Genomic DNA, 19,848 nt, shown 5'->3' on the forward strand with positions numbered 1-19,848 from the left:
TTTCACACAATAGCTTCAGAACATGCTGAGTTCATGGATTTCCACATAATAATCTAAATAAACTCTGAATTAAAACAAAAAAAGGAGTATCATACTGATCAGCTCTAGTGTCTGTAAGAGCCAGGCAAGAGGGAAATGCTACGAAGGATCCTTAAGACACATGTGACCTTTCTCCACTCCTTTAAATATACATACCTATAATTGGAAGAGAAGGGTCTGAACTACTCCTGAGGGACAGAAATAAAAAGATACAATTCAAAAAGCTGGCAATAGGTGGAGGAGAGAAGCCTGTATGTTTAACCTCAGTTTCCTAAGACAAGAAGCAATGTAAATCTTTCGTTGACTTAAACATCACAAAACAGAATCAAGCCCAACAATTGTAGAATTTATTGCAAAAAAAGAGAAAAAATCCCAAACCCTGCCTGTTCTAGTCCATCTCCCTACCAAAGCAAGGTTGTACATTTTTTTTAGTGCTTTCTGTATTCTAATTTTAGGTGTCCCAAATAATGTGGCTTTTATTATTTCCCTTGGGAAGCTCTTTCCCAAATAACTCTTTTAGTTCAAATTGCCTGACACGCAGCCTAATTTCTCCTTCCCTTAGTTTGATCCCATTTGCACTCCACTGCAGATGACTCTACCTTGTTCCAAGCAAAACAGTTTCTTCTACTGCTCAGCATCAGCTTTGTGGAATATAAGAATTTTAGTTCAAAAGTACATTTACAAGGACTTGTTATACTTTTTGAGTTGTTTTACTTCTCACAAGGCAGTGAACTTCTCATCAGTCAGAGAATATTATTACTCTTCTCGATCTCAAAACAATTGGTCTTCTTTTGTTCTGTTGGTAAGGATAATTCTAAACCTGGTAATTTCAGGTGTCACAGATTGTTCCTTGTGTGTTCTCACCACACATGCTTGAATAGCAGCTGGGTTTAAGAACCACACTGCAGTGATCAATGTAAGAACTCAATCTCTACATTTCTGAAGGCCCAAATAAAGTCTTCACCCAGACTTTAATTTTAAAGTGTCAACGAGACAGAGGAGGTGAAGATCTTTCTTCTTCATGGACTGCTCTTTCAATCTTGTCCTGGATTTGCCCGTGGGAAACTCAAAACCTCTGCCTAAGCTTTTCTGTAGCTTTGTTCTCACTTTGCCCAGCTGCCAGACATGCACAAACTCTGATCCAAACGCTTCCCAAAAGTCTCCTCCTGAAGTGTCACTGCCACAGCAGCAGTGCAGGGCTCACACTAAAACAAAATCCTGATGGGAGCAGAGAGCCACACTAAGAAACAGTGGATTTTGGACAGCAGTTGACATGTCTCCTGCCACACTGACATTCAGCAGAACCACCACAGGTGTGCCTGCAAAAACTATTCTAAAATACCTTCACCCATCAAGGAAAGGAAATGCATGAAACAGCTGTACCTTCAATTTAGTACAATGTCTAGAAGGGGAAAAGACAGAGGGAAAAAAAATCACAATTATTTAAATGTGCATAATATGCATTAATGCACTAAACTCTAAATAGGGGTATTTTTTAAATGGCCAATGTCCTTAGGTCTTTAGGTGGTATAGTCATTAATATGAAACAACACAGTTGGAATTGAAAATCTGACTCTTATAACCAAATTGGAGAAAGGACTGCAAAAAAACTGATTCATTATTACTGGATTTGCAATCACTGCAGCTGTACACTCTGAAGTAGGTAATACAGCTTTGGGGAAATGTACAGGTTTTCTTCCTTCAAAGGAGAGGCTGGGGTGGATATTTCAAAAGTGTGCAGGAAACCTAATCTATAATATTGGTCTTATTTTCTTGACTAAAAACTGAAGAAAAAAGTAGACCACAAACTGGTTTTATCTTTTAATCAACTTTTATATAATCAAATACGATTTTCTCATTAACTGTACTGTTCTGAGTTACAGCTTTTAAGTCCTTATATTTCAACAGAAAAGTCAAATAATTTCAAAATCACTTGTGAAAAAACAGCATCACTAAGCATCTGCTCAACTTTCATGATCTGAAAAGTAGACAATGAGTGTAGTTGTGTGCCCATTTGCTCCTGTGAAACATCACTGAAGAACAGCTGAAATCATTGGTATGTGCACTCCACAGATCTTTTAAAGACAATACAACACGTGTAGATACAGGGAAGATTAAAAACAGAAGAGTAGATGTGTGTTACACAGATCAACTTTCCTGCTGTCACTATCACACAACTGGAAAAGACTTGAAAAAAGCTTCTGTTTGGAATGAGCTGGTCTAGATTCTAATTTTAAGAGAATCAAACCATTTAATTTTTAAGCATTGGATGCTACATCTTTTCTTCTTTTTAGAGTGTTAATGACATTTTGTGTTTAGAGAACAGAACAAGGAAGAATCAAGGTAGAGCCTCTGAATATCCTGTCTCTTTTTCACCCTGCAAAGATAACCCCATTCACAAAAGAGCTGATAGTCTCTGCTGCATTTGAGACATTTAAGAACTGTGCAGAAGTGTCAAACTGTTAGAACCTTCATTTACAGAAGAAAGGCAAACACCCATACACATACCAATCTTACTATATGTATATTAAGACTTTCACATGTATATTCCTACAGCTGACTAAGAAAACTCCAGCCTTTCACCATCTCCTAACAGTTGTACACCTGAACTGTGTACAACTTGAGAGAAATTTCTGCTCTCGGTCACCACTTACATCACTGCAACTAAAGGCAGAATCTGGCTTTTTCAATTTCATTGGAATGTGCAAACCTTAATGAAGGGCTCTTTCTCCATTAAATACCTGATGAAACACTTACAAGCAGCACTGGTCTTCTACAGGGTCTGCAGGATTGTCTCAAAGCACGTAACAGTATCCTGAATTTAAGCCAAGGACCGTAAGTTTCCCTCAGCTTGGACTATTTCCACCAGGCTTAATGCAGTTAAGGGCTGCATCCCCTTTCTGCCTGAAAAAAACCCAGCATGATTCTTACTCTGTCAGAAGCCTGATAAAATTGCCACAAGCTGTCCAGGGCTGACCCAGCAGGACAGGAATTTGAAGACGCCTTGCTTCCATGTGTGCTGTGAGCAGATCTCTGCTGGGCTCCCTGTGGTGCTGAGGGCAGAAATTACAGTGCTATGGCTTGACAAACCTCCCTTCAGAGGCAAAGCTGCACAGATGACTTCACATCCCTACATATGACTATTTCAGGGTGTAGCTTCCTCTGCTCCATGGGGATCTGCCATAGATGACTGATTGTAAGGGAGCAGAATAAGAGAATTCATCATCCTCTTTCAAATAAAGAGTAAAAGAACAACACATACCAACAAGAAATATGTTGTGCCTATAGTAATGTTAACCTGAAGTTAGAGAGTCCAAAGACAAATGAGGTAAATTAGAAGTAATTAGGACTTGCACAAAGACATAACTTTTCAAAGGAAACAATTTATATGAAGGGTTTCCTTGAAATTAATACCGCATCATCCACACAAAGACAGACACGGCTTGTTTCACTGCCAGATATACAAACAATGGTGTATTTGATAATAGCAAAGTTAATCATTGGCCTAACCTAAGAAAGTGCAGCTCAGTAGAAGTTCAAGGTCACTGCCACATTCTGAAGACAGCTGTTTACTCTTATACTCCTCAAGAGTATCAGTGTGAGCAGCGCTTGATCTCTCTCTGTAGAGGTAATTTGATGTTTCAGGTTAACATTTGCAAGTTTTGAAGCTTCTGCTAAGAAGCTAATTGTATTTTTTCACATAATTATTAATGATATATTCCTTTATAGTTAATCATATATTTATTTACTCTGTATTTGTATAATACAGAGTTATTTGAAAAGTATACCTGTACACGGAATGGTTTCCACAAAAAAAAATTTCAAACATTGTTTAACCAATTTCCTTAACAGAAGAAAGTTTTGTTTTCCAATTAAGTAGCTAGCATCAAAATAGAAAATGCAAACAAGGCAGTATTCAGCATCTTGCTCTTCTATATTTGCTATAGACAGCTCAAACCCTGTTTTAAAATGTCACTCAAGTGAAAAGAATTTGCAAACGTGGGTATCGGAAGACTAGAGGACTTTAAAAATCCAGTTCTTAAATAATTCTGAAATTTCCATCTTCAACCACATGAAATTTTATCAGAGGTTCTATTTTCAGAGTTTTACATGTAGAAAAGATAAATTTACAGAAACCTGTATGCATGCCACATCAGGCTGATAGCTACCAGCTTAAGAGACAATCTAATACTGGCCATGCAAGAAAAATAAATTTTGCTGTTAAACATGCACCATTCTTTCCTGCAATACAGTATGAGGCCTCAGCATGGACTGTGGTCACCGTATGTGATAAGGAGAACTGTCTTTCACAAGGGATGTAAAACACAATGACCTGCAGGAATAAGTTGCCAGGGAAATCCTCACCTCAAAGAAAGACAGGGAAGCTTTGATTTTGGTTTTCAGTGAAGTTGTGATTACCTAATTACCATTCCAAATCAATTTCCAGTGGTAAAAATGTTAGCCCTAAAGGCCTAACAATTTAAACTGTAACTTCTGAACATGCTTATTCATTCTCACTTTCATGTCCTTTTCTGTCAATCCCATTGAAGCTGCTGTTCCATTTCAATGACATAATTGATAGCTTCATCTCAGATGGTCTTTACACCAAGGTAAGGCTTCCATATTTACAAGTACCTAACTATAAACCCCTGTGTTGTTAAGAAAGCCTTGCTATGCTACCATAATATTGCATTTTTGCTATTTTAACTAACTCATTGTTCTGAAAAAATAATATGCAATATGTTCTCATTGTCCCTTGAGTGTCAAAGCTGATATCAAACTTCCTGTGTGCACAAAGGTGTAAATATGTCTTCTTGTACAGAAAATTGTTAGCTGTTTTTAAAGACGGTGCCCAAAGTATCTAGCTCCAATCTTACATCCATTTACTCAGGAAAATGATTTTACTTTGTACAATGAACAACAAATTGCAGTCATTTTCAATTGCAACAAAAAAAATAATCCCAGACAAAAGATGTTTTGATTTGTAGACCTAGTTCTGAATTGCTAGTAAAACAAAGTTCTCAGAAAAAAACAATATGAATTTATTAAACTGAAGTTTCAACCCTTTAACTTATTAAAGGACTTCATTTGTAATTTCTTGGGAAAGTCATTATATTTACAGAGGAATTTGTGTTTGATACCTACCTGTACACATGGCATAAGCAATGAACATCAGGGATCCGAAAACACTCAACTAACTTTGCTGCCTGATGAAGAAGGAAAATGATTCTAGAGATTAAATGGCAATAGAAGATATTTTTGCATTTGTATCTACCATAGGCACAAAGGAGAAAAGTGGTTTTCTGTGAACAGCTCCCAAGTATACTTTCAGAGCAATCAGTATCTGCTACCATCAGACCAAGCAGGTTAAAGATGAGGACTCACTTGCTCCCCTGAATTCTGGTGTGAGGTTTTATGCTGGTTTTGGACTTCAAATTTCACATTAACCAGTCTGGATCTGGCCCTTCCTCTTTCTTTATTTCACTTTGTGAATATTTCGTCCCTTTTCTAGTGGTTTACCAGTCTCTCCATTCCCACTCCACTTTCTTTGCCCATGTCACCATTCACAGCACCTGTTGCCTGCTGTTGATGCAAGGCTAGGCGAGAAGAGGCATTTTATTTAAAAGGTAGAGTTGTCTGCCCTGGGGAAAGAAACACTGTGCATGGTGCAAAAGTAAGTAACTCTGCATGATGATACTAGAGCATAATAGCACAGGCTATTAGTACTGAGAAAAAACAGAAGAAATGCAGAGCTAGGCTGATCCAGCTCTGCAAAAAAAACCCAGAAAATGTGATTCTAGGAGATATCAGGATGTATATCCTGACTAGAACTTGTAAGTATTAGTGCCAATGTACAAAGCCCCACCTGATGGATTGGATAAAAGATTGAAGTATTGGAGAAAAACAAGCAGGTAAAACAGTCTGGGCAGAGGAAAGGAGCAAAGCAACCACAGTATACTCGTTCTGCAACTACACCAGGCCTTTGCAGCTCTTGGTACAGCTTGTTCAGAGCAAGCCCAAGTACCCCCACGTGGAACTGCATCAGTTGTCCTAATGTTAAGTTAATGTAAACTCATGATCACTTGATCCAAGAATATTTTGTACAATCTGCTTCTGCATAATTTCCTTGCTACTTAGTCATTTCAAGGCTAAAAACGGCTTTCATTCTGCATTAAATGCCCTGTTAGGCCCCACATCTATCACTCACACAGTACATTACAGAGAGAGTCTCCACCCCCTCTGCCAATTTACTAACCTAAGGACTAATCCATCTCTTATTTTTTTATGCCAAATTTTCCTTTGTTTTCAGTGGAAGTGAGATCAGTTCTTTAGGGTATAAGTCTGAAAATATTCAAAGAAACACAATCTACATCAACAGAAGTAACATCTCTAACGTGTTAAGCTGTTCACACTCACACAACTGACCAATGAAAGCAACTTTCTGTCCAAATCCCAGGCAGAATTTGACAGATACTTTTGCAGTGATTTACATATCCCCAAGAGGAGCAAACATTCCCTCTGAAAATAAGTTGCTAAAGCCCCAGTCTGTTTTCCTGGTATGTAAGCCTGGCTTGCCTTTTATGTGCCTCATGGTTTTCTTTATGTGTCTACTCAACTAACACAGCAGGTCTATAGATTTTGAACAGATATAGGGTTATTTACTTTCTTCTTTAGCACATTAAAAATGTGTAACTGACTTGGACAAAAGCCAAAAACCTGTCAGGACTGTTTTATACACATCAGTAGTGCTGGTGCATACATATTTTTCTCTCACACAAAACTATGCCAGTTAGGAAAGAAATACTATAATAGCTTTAAACAATAAAGTACAAAAGAGGAACGAAAAATCCCAAGACCTTCCTTGTGATCCAGTACCATATTCTGTTCTCCTCCTTTTTTTTTTTTTTTTTTTGTTACTTATGGAAAACATGATAGAGAACTAGGAAAACTTAAATGGTACAGCAGTCATTTACAGACCTGTGTATGGCTCGTGAAAGAGACCAGCACAAAGGGGTTACTATCTCTGAACTTACTCATTCACTTCATTCATTTTACCCCTCTCTTATGAATGAAGCAGAAGCACTGTAATTTATAGCCAACACTTCCATTTGTCAAGGCAGACACTGCAGTTGCCACTGGTGTAAATGAAGGTTGTAGAATATCCATTACACAGAAGCTGCAGAGCAGACACAGTTTGTTTAGTTTTCTTAGGCACTTGTAAGAGCAGGGTCAAGACTGAGCAAGTGCTTTCACGCTGAATTTTCTGTTCTTATGCTTAGAGAACTTAATCTTGTAGGGACTTTTGGCCCAGTTTTCCTCTGCTTTTCACTTCAGCACTTAACACTGTAGCTATAGCATAGGTGCTGTGCTGCTCTGCTCTGCCTGGGCTGGCTACAGAGTGACACCATTCGCACCACAGAGGGTTATATATATCTATTTGTACAATGGTGAAAGCTGACACAGGGTCAATGCAAAGAAGATGCATGATCTTATTTGAGAGAGAGATATTTCTGGTAGTGAAATCTGTTTCAGCTGTTGTTTCAATTACCGTGGCATGTTTTCGCATCTCCCGAAAATCCTTTAGCTGTTTCACATACTTTCAAAGCAATGAAAAGGCAGCTTTACAGCTGTCATGTATGTAATACTGAATGAGTCCACTTCATAATACTCAGAAGTCAAATTAAGGTGGGTCTGCTCAAAAAAATACAATTTTGTCTAAAAATACAGTTTCTTTCTTTCCAATCTGGAAACCCCAAGGACATTTTTTTCTGTTTGCAAATATAACACTCTTTATATCTCTGTTCATCCTGGCTACAAAGCCACCAGAGAACCCTGATGCAGAATGACCGCAGATAAAAAAGCAACTGTGAAGTACCATGAAGGTTTTGCTACTATAAGCCCGTTTTCAGAAAGCTTCAGTCTTTCAAAGACAGTAACTACTTTGTGTAAGAACACAGACTAATTGAGGAAGATCTCTAAGAACAGTGTTAAAGGCATTCCAGAAAGCTGCATCTCAAAACTGCGTAGCAGCCACTGGTAACTCAGTGTAATGTGAGTACTAAAGACTTCTAGATAAAAGACTTTACTGGATATCTCACTTGATTATTATGTTTATTTAGATACTAATTTCACATACACTCTGAAGAAGACAGGAATCTTTATTCTGGCATAGCAGAGCCAAATACTTCCCCAGAGTTTCAACTTTTCATCTGTGATTTCATTTATTAGAGCTTAAATGAACTGCATAAAATACACACATAATAATGCAGCAGATGCTCACACACATGCAGGATCAGTAACTTACAGGGCAAGAAAGCTGAGCTGAGCCTGTCCAGTCTCACCTACTCTGCATGACTGAACAGAATTTGTCCCAGTCACAGAGCACAGAGAAGAAAAGCTTCCACAAAAGCAAATGCTTCTGAAAAAATAATGTAATTCTTATCTGTGAGTTATGAATTACAAAGAGATTTGATATCAATATTTTCAATGTTTTGCTTCTCTTTGGAGCTAAAGTATTTAAAAATATTAATATTAAACTTTTTAATACTTAACGTAAGTTAATATTTATTTTAGATGTAAAATACTAAATTGTGTTATTCTACTTCGGAGTTCTCAACATCTCTCTCTTAAAGTGTGCAAATATTTTTCTATTTGTTATGACTAAGATACTATTTTCTGTTCAAGGCCTTCTTTTCAGAGGACAATGAGTTTCCCAAAATACTGACCTCAACAAGCAATAAAATTACTAAGTATAAAGATCATCTATTAGCATCTGGCTATATCCTGTTAGGACATTCAACAACCAGTGCTGACTTTCACGGTGTGATTGCTGAGATGTGACACTTCTGTGTTTTGATTCACTGCTAAAAATCAACAATCTAAATACTTTCTGCAAATTCAGATTTAGTAGTCATTATGTACAGACCCCAAACATTGACTGTCTATTCCCCTACTGCAGTAACAGAAATTGAGATGCTACAGGATCTTTGTTTATATTTCCTCTTGTAGGTGCAGAAGGAGTGAGAGAAAAAAAGAGGAAGATGCTTTGTATTATAATACATAATTTGATAAATACAGTCATATGTTGCCCTTTCCAGTGCAGTACAATCACAAAATCTGAATTTCAAGTGCATCTCAATCATTTTCAGGCACAGATCCAAACCAGCAATAACTTGAGCACTGCAGCTAATGAATTAAGCATTGCATCTGCCCCTAAGCAACCAAAGTCTGTATGCAAAGCTGATCAAACTATTTATACACCCCTGTCTTTAGAGAATATATATCCTTCATTAAAAAAGACAAATAAAAGAAGTTTCATACTTAAATTGCAAGCCCCATTCCCTAACCTGCATCTTCTCCAGGAAAAACATCAACTCCCACAGCATTCTTCGTGGTTATGAGTCTAACCCAGATTTTGTCACCATCTACAGCAAAACAGCTGAAGCAGTCTATCAATTTAAAAAAGCACACTCACGCAATCTGCTTTAAGGGTCCCACACTGAGCTTCTCATATGTTACCTTGCACATGGAAGCCAGTACCTGACAGCAAGGCAGACTCAACCCTTCCACTGCACGCAGGGAAATGTCTCGTACGAGCCGTGGGTGGCAGCAGCGTCGGCACCGCCTGCGCATTCCAGCCGGGACACTGTTTTGGGTCACAGGTTCACGCAGCGAACGGGAACCATCCCCACGCACACGGACCTAACAAGTGTCCCAGCTCCCACTGCCACCACGGAACGAAGTTGCATGCATGTCCTTGATCATCTGCCCTATGGCTTGTCCTTCACTACTTTTCAAAACCAAGACAAGTACAAGGCACGTGAACGGAAGATGTTAACATTGATTATACAAACACACGTTGTTAAATAAACAGGAACTTGTGCTGGTCGTACAGATGGAGAAACTGAAAACCCTGATTGTATCAGGAAGCAGTTCAACGACTTGATTCATGCGGCGTGCACAGTAACAGGTATCACTGCTATCGCAATTTCAGCAATATGTCACTGTCTGAATCAGCAGGAGCACTTGCAGACTTTAGCCCGTACATCCAGACTGCTCCACGACCGTTCTGTGTGGAAATCTTCAAACTTTATCTTATATCAATGTTTCCTCTCCTAAATCAGACTTATTTTGCTATCTTTCAGAAATCTCGCTTAGTAATATTCCACTTTCAGGACCAAACAAAATTAAGGCATGTTGGCCTCATGTGTCCTGCCTATTCTCAAACCCCAGAATTTCTTGTGCGACTCAAACCCACCCCGCCTCCACACCCCAGGGATGCGGGCTGTCACATAACCCACCATCTCCATGCCTTTGCAAACTCCGAGCATATCCAAAGAGAAATAAAAAATCCGCATGCTACCCTTTACCAACACATTCTCTGTCGCTCCGTATTAGCGCAAACAGGCTGATGCGAAAGTCACTAGATTTTAGTCTCAATTTTACCCATGTTAATTATTATTAAATCTTTAAGAGCTTCTTTCCAACATTTCTCCAGCATCCCCCCTCCAATATGAACGTAAGTATTTAATACACAGTAGTTTTCACAGTCAGCCCCGTTTTCTCGGCTGACCTATTCCACCACATCTACTTCAAGGACGAGAACTAGGAAAAAAAACTTCTTCCCATCCACCGCCGCCTGAAAACAACCCGTGTTCCTCTGCTTGGCAAAAGAGGAGCAGCACCGCGCACAGCCCGTGCCTGACCTGCAGCCACGCTTCCTGCTCCGCCGCCGGGAGTACCCACATCCCAGGGGCGCGGGTGTCCCGGTCACCCCGCGCCCTCGCTGCCCGCCGGCCGGGCGCTGCCGGGGCCGGGGCCGAGCCGCGGCCCGAACTTTGTCCGCCGAGTCGTCTCTGCCCCCGCGGCGCGGGGGGAGCCCCGGCCCGGCCCCAGCGGCGACCGGGGGGAGGCGGCGACCGCGCCCCCGCCTCGACTGACAGAAGCTGTGAGGGAGCCCGGGGACACCGGGGACCCCCAGCCCCGCCGCCGCGCCCCTTCCGCGCCCACCTGCTCGGCGACGGTGCCGTCGGGGCCGGGGCGGCTCCTCCCGGGCAGAGGGCGCCAGGTACTGCGGCCTCCCGTCTCTGCTGGCGGGGGCGGGGGAAGGAGCGCAGGGATCTTAAGATCCTGAGGGGAAAAAGCCCGCCCCGGTCTTCACGAGGGAATAAAAATAAATATATATTTTTAAAAGTAGTAATTTAACACACATGCACACTCATACACACCCCGCCCACCCGCGGGTCCCACTTTCCATCCCCACCCCTGGGAACGCGGCGACTTTGGTGCGAGGGTGAAGTCCAGCTGCAGCCTGGCGCACCCTCCCACATGCTGGTGCCTCGGCAGAGCTAAAGATATTTTTAAAAGCCCACGTGGATGCCACAGTGCTGCCCCATGACACGGAAAAAAGATGGCACTACCTTCTCCCCCTGCCCAAAGACGTCCACCTGCCAAGCCACTTCTGCCCAGCAGTACCGTGAGGGTCTTGCACTTGGAGCTGGCTGGGTGTCCTTGGCTTTTGTACCCCTGATTCTGCACTACTAGAAGCACCTGGAAAAAAAAATAATCTTGTTTTCTTCTGGATTTATTCCAAGGCTGCTTGCAGATGGGAACATTAAGGTCTTGCCCTAATGAGCCTTCCATGTTTCTGTCAGAGCAAGGGAGTTGCAGTGGAGCAGTCTCCCAGACAGCTGGAAGAATGGGGCACCCGCTGATTGTCACGCGTGAGTGCCTCAGGCATGAGGATGCTGATGAATAACTTAAAAATCATAATGTGGACTCTGGTCTGCCTGGCAGCCTTTGGATGGTGTTTTCAGGTGGCTGAGAGGCAGACCCATCTTCACTGGATTTCTCTGGAAAACCTGTTTAATTACAGAAATGTAAAATGGGGTTTTACGTTGCCTTGCTTGCTTATGAAACAGTCCGGACAAATCAATGTCACTTGGACCTGAATGATGGCAATGTCAGCCTGAGATTGGTGGAAAGTCAACAATGGGCTGTTGTGGTACTTCTGCTCATCAGGGCAGGGCACAAAAATCAGTGCTCTAGATCTCCATGTCTTGTCTGTCCAGAGGTGTGAGATTGATTTATTATTCTGAAAATATCCTCCTGATTGCTTGCCAAACTAAGTCGTTTTCAGGCCTAAGTATCTGCCCCAGTTGCTTCCACAGTGGTCAGGTAGCTCTAAACCCATTTCAAGCTGGTCACTAGTTTGAACTGCAAAGCACAAAACAAAGCCAAGAGGATCATGCGTAGTGCTCCAGAAAAATCAAAATGTCAGCATTTACTTCAAAAAATACTTGTATAGTACCACACTTGAAAATGGCTTTTGTTATTCATGCAAATTAGTCTCAGCTGAGACTTGATTTTAGATTGCTAATGCTGAAATGAACTTTGTCCACCTTTTGGATTAGACAGAAAAAGAACTTCAGAGGAATGAGCTGCAAGAGCTGCAGGAAAAAATTGGTTTTGTCCCATTTCTGTGATTTTTCTTTCATTTAATTCCTTTCACTTCCCAACAAGTTCCACATAAGGACTGCAGAATTTGTCCAGTGCAGCAGCAACCATTTCCACCTATGGAGCTGGACTGACCCAGTACAAAGTTTGCACACTGGTCTGGTCTGAAACAGTCAGCTTTGCTGTGGTACATGGTTTGCCCACATTTAGTACACTGCAGGACGTACTACTGCCTCTTGGCTAGTTACAGAAACTTGCAAGCATTATATTTCATTCTGAGAATCCTACTGTATTGCATGCCTGGGAGTTATGAAAGTCTCCTCTTTTGGTTTTGTCTTTTGTAGATGAAAAGGAAAAAGGAAAGAGGTGCTCCCTTTCCAGTTCTGAATCAGAAGGAAGGCACCTCTGGAGTGCACAATGGCAGTGGAAGAGGCCAAAGACTTCTGTACAAACTTCAAGGAGTTCTGTGAAGGCCAGTGCACTGAAACACTCATTTCTTCCTGTTCCCCACATGTAATCCTCCTCCTCCTTCTTCTCCTTCTCCTTCTCCTTATCTTCCTCCCAGCTGTATCCAAGATCACAGGATAATGCAGCAGGGATAAAACTGACTCTGCATTATCATACAGGATGTGCTTTTCCTGGGTTTTATTATCTACCAGTTTATTTGAACTGTTTTAAATACTGCAAACTTGCCTCAAACTTATTTGTCGCTAACACTGATATGTTTTACAATGCAGAGCCATAAATGCAATTTTATTTTCCATACATTCCGTCTGCATAATTATTAAAAATTATGTTGTGTACCACAATTACATTTTAACATGGATCAAAAAATATATCAGTTTCTTTAGAAAAGGAGAATATCTGTGTGTGTCTTAGTCAGGCTACTGGTTCTCTGTAGCTCCTTTGTACCATTTCCCCAGTAACTGTAAGTGTTGTTTTGGGTTTTGTCACAGGTTGGGAACATGTCTCTGAGGTTGATCTGGAGAGGACTTTCTGAGTGGCTGTGCTGAGCAACATAACAGCCCTGGCCTGTCATCTTTGTATTACAGAACAGACAGCTGCTACACCTGGTACTTTTCTCCTACATTTCTTTCCTTTGCTGTGTCCTGCACAGCTGAACCCCAGCTGAAGGTGCCTTCAGCCTTGTCAGACTTAATGAAAAGTTTTACACTCATCAATTTCTGGTCCTGGCCCTTCTGCTGAAAGCCAAATTCATTATGAGCCTATAATTTCTAAAACATTACAAAAGTGTAGTCTAACAAGAGTACAAATGAATGACAGGATAAATCTAAACTAAAACAGAAGGAAGCAGAATCTCTGTCTTCTATATAAAGAGGTCATGGCCATTAAAGACAGGAGAGATGTGAATGGCCTGTGGTGAGCTGCTACAGTATCTGATGGAGACTGAGAGAAATTACATTTTGATTCATTATTTTTTACTTCAAACAAATGAAAATTAGAACAAAAACCCACATATAACTTCATAGGAGTTCCCTCTCATTCATAACTGGTTGATACTGGATGATGATCATTCGTAGCAAATATATCATTGACCATTTCTTCGTTAAAAATACCTTTCTACACTAAAAGTGTTTATGACACTGTCATCTTTAAGGCTCCTCAAAATCCCACACAAGAAAATGAAAAATACCTGAAATAAATGAAACCAAGTAAAAGGAGATAATATGTCCCAAACAGAGAAAGAATCAGTACTGTTTGGCGTGGTTACTGATTTTGAGAACAACAATCTGTGAGGCTTTGCTGGCATGTGTCAACATAAATACTTGCCAAAGAACTGCTTATACTTATCCTAAGTACTTACACTTCTTTTCCCCTCCAGACAATATAAGAAAAAGCTGAAAATCTTCTTAAAGCATTTGTGCCTTGGTATTTTGAATAAGAAGTACATGTAAAGCTTTCTGGTCACTACTGAACACAAACAAAAAATACATAACTTTAACACACACATAAAAAACCAACTTTAAACTTTGATCAAAGAAAATATGAATTGGTTTGTATTTGCCTTTGTTTACGCATGCATTTGTAAAGCATAACAAAAATACCCAGAGGTCAAGGCATTTGTGAATAATGTAAAAAATGGTTGCTGCATATAAATGCGTGAAACTTACAAGCTTAAGGCAAAAATAAAAAAAAGTTGCTTCCTTGCAGGGTGCCATTTGATTACACTTCTTAATAGCTTTCAACATTTGAAAATTGTTACAATAATAGTCTCAGCCATTGTGTTTGATGACTTTGTTATCTTTAGAGCTAACACAATTAACAGAGACATTCCTATGTATGAACAGAGATATTCCCATATATTTGTCTCCAAATATTTACCTTTCCCTTATTATCAGTACAAATGAAGTACTTTCCATAGAGAATTAATAATAGCTCAAAACTTTAATTTTCTCCAATACATTTTAGCAAGAAATTCCTAAAAGTGCACAAATTGCTTGTTACAGAACCATGGAGCCATGTTTACAAATGCAGTTTAGACAGCAATATTGAGGAAAGCCGTAGACAAATAATTAGTAGAGATGATTTCCCTAGAGGGGGATATTAGTGTTTACTTTTTTCAGCGTTTTTAATCCAAATCCTAAACCCTTACTCCTGATCTTGTTGAGCAAGCTGTTTGCTGAGTTCATTGGAAATTATGTCTAAGTATGTTCAGGCTCCTAGTAAATAATTAGTGCCCAATGTCAATTCTTTTGCTAATTGTATTTCTTCCGCTTATTTCTGTTTGTGCTGTGGGATGTCTTAAAAAGTATCTCTTAGGAAAAAAAACTTTGGGTTTTCCTCAGTGCTTGGTTCTGCCATTCATTTTCTGCATGACCTCTGTGAAAGTACTTAATCACTTCTAATAGTGTGAGTGGAACAAGAATGCATTCATTAATACTTGTGAGGCTGCCAGATACTATGCTGTTGCAAGCATTTACAGTACCTTAAAAAAAATTATAATTGCACTATCCAGCTGGTTAATGTTTATCCAGTTACTGAGCAGCTAAACAAAAAGCAGAGAGGCAGACCTACTGTTTGCTCTCATCGGTATTGAATTTGAAAGGAATTTTACCACGTTAAAGCTGTAGAATTAGGCAGTAGATGAACTACCATTAGCAGGCCTCTGTAGAGAATAATGAGCTGAAAGCATGCCCGGTGCTACTCTGCAATTAGGGTGAAAAGTGAAATAGGGCAGGAATCAGAATACCATTTCGGGCTCTCACTTTTCAGAGCGTACCCTTTTCACCCCCACCAGGGGGAGCCTACTTGAAGATAATAATTAGGAGGCACAGAAAGTGGTGTTCGAAGGGGATGCTTTCCTTTGCCACTTTCTTGAAATAGAAAGATACTTTGTGATCTTTGCAAGACTTTCCCCCCCGGCTACCCCTCCCCTTCTTCCCACCCCTCCCTCTCGAAATTCCTTTTGCTTCAGCTATCACATTGCAGCAGAGAAGCAGCATTAGCGTTTTTTCTACATCCCAGGCCTATTATTCTGAACAATTCTGTTTTTAAGCATTGATGTCAAGTACAAGATTTAGCTCAGACCTTACCTAGAGCAGCAAATGGAAGTCTCCTACATCATGGCATGCACAGCTATTAACACTGCATGTGCAACTCAGCGTAATCAAAGTGAGGTGAGAGTCCACATCTGCTCCTCTTGAGTACAAGTGACCAGGTTGTCCTTACAGCTCCTGACGGTAACTCAGGCTTAACTGAGTGTTCTCAGCAAATTATGGTAATTCCTTGTTCTTTGCCTCTAGAGTGCTCCTCTTCCCTATCTAGTTCACCACCAGTCATACCTGAAATACTGTTCAACTCCTCAGTCCTTAAAATCATGCTTATAAAGAGGGGTCAGTCTGCATTGTTGGATAGTAGGAGGCAGGCAGGTAGCAGGCCTCATGATTTGTTTGCATTAGAAAATTTTCAGCTTTAACATGTGGATATATTATAGAAAATCCTTCAGATTTTCTTTGAAGTAATAATTTGGCCCTTTGTGTCTAAAGAAAAGTATAGCCTTGTTTGAAAATAAGATTTCTCTTTTGAAACTGAGAAATTCTTTACTGTGAGGGCGGTGAGGCACTTGAACAGGTTACCTAGGGAAGCTGTGGATACCCTGCCCCTGGAAGTGTTCAAGGCCACATTGGGTGGGGCTCTGGGAAACCTGGTCTAGTGAGAGGTGTCCCCGTTCATGACAGGGGTGGAACAGAATATCTTTAGGATCCCTTCCAACCCAAGCCATTCTATGAAGTAAATAAAATGTTCATAAATGCCTGTTCAGCATTTCAGCACTTAACAACAAAATCTGAAATTTTATGTTCTGTTGCAAATGAAAAATATTCATGTAATACCTGTAGGAACAAGCAGGCTCACACAGTTCTTTACAAGTGGTGGAATCAACCTTTAAATATATGTTTAAAAGCATTTTTCTCTTTGAAATGTAGTTGCTATCTCTCCCAGCCCACTTACAGTACTTTAGACTCATCGTGGGGATCTGAAGAAGGGAGTGCCCTCTGCTGCACTGTATGCAGATAGGAGTTTCAATCAAGTTAGTAAGGGGGAAAGATTGCACTTGAAGGACTATCATCAAATTCACTGTCAATATTCTCAGCAGCAGTTACTACCACTGTCTCATTTTGCCCAAAGTGATGTTATTATTTAAGTCATTCGATGAGGTAAAATTCAATAATAATTTATTATCATGGGCTACTTCTCAGTGGAGGATTTCTTCTCATATAAAGCAAATACAGGTTATGGTGTGGCATTCAGGAAATATTAATAACAACAATAGGGCAAGACTCAAAAAGATTATAATGGATAATTGCAGGAGGAATGGCTGGAGAGGGAGAAATTAATGCGAATAATTGAGAATAGAACAGACATCATGCAATTGGGAAAAAATAGTAGTCACAAACCATAAGCAAGAGAGTTTCACAGCTGGGAATACAGCGCCAGGAATCTGTTCTTCCTGGCCTAGGCTGCTCTTTGGAAAGGCACTACCTCCACAGAAGGGAGCCTGTGTCAGTGGTGAGGAGAGCCAGAGAAACAAGCTCGCTGAGCGTCAGTGTGCAGAAATGCTGCTGGACTGGAGTCTCAAAGGGATAGGACTTCTCTAGGTACTCCTGGGAGGAACTTGAGTGGTTTCCCTTTGTTTATGTGGTTAATGAAGGCACCAGGATGGAGGTAGCTATTGGAAAGAAGATTGCTGGGAAAGGGAGACAATCAGATAAGCATATGGAGGGAAATAATAATTTCTGTTTGTGTGTTCATCACTTACTTTTCTTTCTCTGTAGTTGTATCCCTTTCAGGTCAGACCTTCAAATTACAGAGCTAGCAGAAAAATGGAAATGAGGAAATACAGCAAGTATCTATGATCAAAAGTATTTCTCTCTCCCACACCAACCTTGAGCTCACTCATGCTGTAGAAAACGCAGGCAGCAGGGAGATCAGTATAGAACAATGCATTGTGTGTGTTTTCTTTCCATAAAACACTTTAGAAAGTCCTCAGAAAAGGTGGAATCAAATGGGTGGCAGGAGCAGCACAACTGACGTTTTTATCTCACTACTTTTTTTAGAATAAAACTTGACAACACGTTGGCAATAAGTATCAAAAGGAGAGGACTGAACTATCTTCATTCTCTTTCTTCTGTAATATTTTTTTTCCTCTTTCTTTTCTCTTTTTTCTCTTTCTTTCCCCCTTTTTATTTTTTTTTTCTATTTATGGCAAACTGACACGATAATTTCTGGGAGTTGGTGGTGTTCCCATAGAAACAGCCTTGATTTGATGATATCACTGCAGGTTGCTGCTGTTATTCTGCTGTGTTCTAATTAAAATAAAATCTTTGTAGATACATTGTGTCTAAATGTTCAGATTTTTTTTTCCTATGCAATTGGACTGGTATAATCTCCATTTTTCTTATGACCATGTCCAAACAGGGGCCAAAAGACTCATGATGATCAAGACACTGTTCTCTTTGAAGCAATCTTTCTGTCTCAGTTCTCCAGCATTCATAAAACCCAAGCGGGCTTTTATGCCTAATAATAGTAGTTATAAGTGGCTTTGAGTGATTTGTGGGATAAAAGCTGTAACTGTGACGTGCCACTGAGGAGCTGCTTCTTTTACTCAATGTTTAATACTTTGTAATAACAACTGTTTTTGTTTCAGGATCTCAATGCACTTTCCATTATTATGAATTAAAGTGCTAATGAATTCTGCATTAAAAGCCAGATGTAAAAGTATCTGAGATAAAACTCTCCAGAGAAATAGTTCAACTGCCTGCAGTAACTGTCCTGCAAGTTACACAAGGCATAGTATGTCAAAACCACCGTTTTTCATCTTCCTGTTTGCATCCACTTCCCCTGTAGGGCATAGAAAAGGCTTAATTGCCAACTCATCTGTTCAAAATACTGAGATGAAAATAAAATTGTGGGATTTGTCTGGTTTGTGAAGTGAATGATATTAAAGGATGGAAGAGCAAAGCAGGATTCCTTCGAGTTTGTATGAGTTGAGACAGACCCACTACAGTTCTTATTGATGTAGACAAGGATGCCTCACCTTCTTTGACATGTGAAAACTGCTGTTGCAAAGTTTGCTACCATCTGGTTTGAGATGAAAAAACACCAATAATATAACCCAGCTCTCATTCTTTGATTTCTCCACCTGTGGTAAACCTAGCCCAAATAACCTCAAGCATTGGTGCTTCTCAGTAGAAGGCAACATGGGTAACACCAATAATTTCATCACTCCCTAGGGAAAACAAAATTAATAGTCTTTTGCAGAGGAGATGGTAACTTATAAAAATGCAGAAGTCCCACAAGTGGAAAACATATGCACTGAATTTGGGGCAAGATCTTTTTTCTGCTTTCTCTGTCAGAAACTTGCAATCGAACTCCCTGTTTTTTCGTGTTATTATTGTGCTTTTTCATTTGGTTTTAATCATATATTTATCAAGTCACTATGTTCATCCTCAGATAAACTCTCATAAGTAGAGAATATTTACCTGAACATGAGGTAAAATGCATCAAAGCTGAACACATTCTTAGAAAATACCGGGACATGAAATGTACCAAGGCAGAGATCACATTTTTATTCTGAGGCTGGAGTGTGATGTTTATGGTAGGATCAGAGAAAACTGTCTGAGGATCCTTGATATTACAACAGTAAGAGAATACAAGAATAAGTGTTCCCTTAGAAAGTGTTGCAGTGTCCAGAACTGCCCAATCAACTCATCTCACAAGCATGGCATGTACTTCAGCTCAAAAGCTAAATGAATAAACAGAACCAGCCCAGATGAAATAAATTCTAATTGAATTTCCAAGGTTAGCACAGACAGTGTGCAGAGGAGCAGCTCA

The 19,848-nt window shown here is 40.0% G+C and overlaps 1 protein-coding gene across 1 annotated transcript in view; it reads right to left on the minus strand.

The window, feature by feature from the left end:
* Positions 1 to 9,992, minus strand: part of WIPF3 (WAS/WASL interacting protein family member 3) — a 33,980-nt gene extending 23,988 nt beyond the window's left edge. The window contains 1 exon segment of the mRNA XM_039549472.1: positions 9,515 to 9,992. The gene's annotated coding sequence lies outside the window, so the exon portion shown is untranslated.
* Between the last annotated feature and the right edge of the window lie 9,856 nt (positions 9,993 to 19,848).

This window comes from Corvus cornix, chromosome 2 (assembly GCF_000738735.6).
Source record: "Corvus cornix cornix isolate S_Up_H32 chromosome 2, ASM73873v5, whole genome shotgun sequence".
NCBI classification, from domain to species: Eukaryota; Metazoa; Chordata; class Aves; order Passeriformes; family Corvidae; genus Corvus; species Corvus cornix.